This window comes from Biomphalaria glabrata, chromosome 10, assembly GCF_947242115.1.
Source record: "Biomphalaria glabrata chromosome 10, xgBioGlab47.1, whole genome shotgun sequence".
In the NCBI taxonomy this organism is placed as follows: domain Eukaryota; kingdom Metazoa; phylum Mollusca; class Gastropoda; family Planorbidae; genus Biomphalaria; species Biomphalaria glabrata.
In genome coordinates, this window is record NC_074720.1 from 40,513,846 (window position 1) to 40,516,534 (window position 2,689).

The following is a 2,689-nucleotide window of genomic DNA, read 5'->3' on the forward strand; positions in this document are numbered from 1 at the left end:
TTTCTAGATCATAGTGATTTAGCTAATGTTATAATGGTGATCAAAATGTATAGAACTAATATCCATTGATGCTAATTTAATTCCTAGAAACGTATCCTATTCATTTAGTGTAAAATAAATTTGTGCTAAAATTTTTTTAAAAGCATATTTTATGACTTTCATTTATTTATTTTTCTAATGCCTGCTTATAATATTCACATTACATACATAATTTACACTTTAAAAATTACTACTAATCATGAACAAGGTGGCGCCTAAATTAGTGCGAAGGTTGAGCTTGTTTTTATTTCACTAGATTAGGAATTTAATTCAAGTTTATTTCTGTACCGGTATTTTGATTTGAAAACTGACAGGCAGAAAAAAAATGTTTCACAAAGATTCGGTGTTTGAAATGGAAGAGGAAGTCTCGAAAAAGTCTTATGTAGAACAGAATGACTGCAAACACTTGATGCAGAATTGTGTAACTGACATTGAAGAGAAATATTTAGATGCATTGCTATTGGCGTTGCTAACATATGTGGATGAACCATACAGGGAGTTACAATGAATTGTTATGGTGACTCATTCTGACATCCAGACCGACATCCAAGCATACTTAGAGCACCATCTGTGCAGACAACACACATATTTTTCCAGGAAGTCTTTTACTTTTTCATATTTAAGCAACTTTGTCAATAACATCACATGTAGAGGTCGTTTATAGAGGTTTGAATATAAGCTAATCTTTGAAGTCGCAATTATGTATATATCTTAAGTATACCGGAAGTAGTAATTGTGAACAATTGACAAAGCCTGTGGATTCATCAAACTGGATGCTAAATATTATATATATTCTTATATCAGAAAACATGTCAACTAATCTCATGTGAATAATGTCATTTGGTATGGAAATTGCACTAAATTTATTAATAAATTTGGCTCCAATCATAACGAGCAATACTTTTGGCCGCTGACAAGAACTCCTTGGTAATGGTGTTAGGTTTCAGAACTCTGGCAATTCTGATAGCCACCAATCAAGAAGATTCATATGCTGTTATGTACTTGCCATCTGAGTCTAAACTAAACTACTGGATGTCGTAATTTGCAAAGTTCGGACGTTTGTTCAGCCTAATATGGAAGAGAGAATTTCATTACAAATGTCGCATCAGGGTTTCTGAATAGCTGCTCAAACTATTGAAGTAAAACTATACCGCAAAAAAAAAATAAAAAAAATCGTCATTCTCTTTTCTTTTATTAACTTTCTTTTGTTCGAAGTCCGTGTTCATGAGTTGTTCCATAATGAATTCCATTGACTATAATTGGCTTCTGTATCCTCTGGCAGTATGTCCGTGTTTATATTTGTCACCCCCAATTTTTTTTTTCATTGAAGCTTGACGATCGTTTCATAATTTGTTTGGTAATAATGCAATTTGAGTAATGTCCTATTTCACTACAGACTCTTATGTAAATATCTATCCACTATGGTACAAATATGCTTGTTACAACACATTTGAAACAAAAACAAAAACTTCCGATTAAAAATCATCAAACAAACAACATAATTTTCCCTTGGTCTTAGGCGACCCCTAAAGGGGTCGCGATTCACAGGTTGAGAACCCCTGGGTTAGAGGCTACCTAGAGACATAAAGTTAGTTGGTGATAGGATTTCTTAGGGATAACATGTATTTATCGACAGAACTAGACTCGACTGTGGCCTTTTCCTGCATTAAATCATCATCTGAATTGTCTAACAGTTTTGGACTTATCTCCTTCACCTGTTATCTTTGTGTGAGTCTTCGTCTTAGTGATTAGTCGCATTGCATACACCCGCACAAGAAACCCAGACATCTCCAGAGTCATTCTGTCGAAGTCAGACGGGCATCACTAACTACAAGATAGATAGGCATTATCACAATAGCAATAATTAAAAGTACTTGCTCTTCCAATATCAAAAGCACATAACAACGAAACGTGAGATAGCCTACATGTAACATTAATAGAATAGGGCATAGGCCTATTTACAAATAGAAAAACAAAACCCAATAAAATACTCAGAAAGACACAAAGACAGAGGCACATTTCTGATACCAAAAGTTAGAACAAATTCGTGCAAGTTCTTCTTCTTCCCAAGCGTCATTATAACATGGAATGGGTTGCCTGAATCAGCCAGAAAAACCAAAGACTTAGCAGAGTTTAAATCACTGATTAAAAATGACTAAATTGACACATGAAATGAGTAGGGCGCAATTATCTTATTTATTTAAGTAACGTCTGTAAAATATAAGATAAGATCATAATTAAGTCTGATAGGCCTATTGATAGGATATTAAGAAAGATTAGGCCTATAGTTCTAGAACTAAACCTAAAATGGTCAAAATAAATATATAAAGACTAATGGAACTGACTTTTTTTTTTGTTCAGTTCTGTTTTTCTGTTTTTTACAAATAAATCTAGATCTATAGGTCTACACTACTTCGTAGTGGGATGCGTGGTCAAAAAGCTAAGTACGCTTGAACTTGGCTTGGCTACTTATGAAGGGGGCTCCAGATTCGACACCCGAATCGAGCATAGTTGTGTTCTCTGAGCGCCTCTGCAAATGAGATTGATGGGCATGAAGGTGGCGCTATATAAAAGCTATAAAGTTATTTATTAACAATATGACAGAGATATAAAAAAAAACGAATCTTTTTTTAAAAGTTGTTTTAGCTCA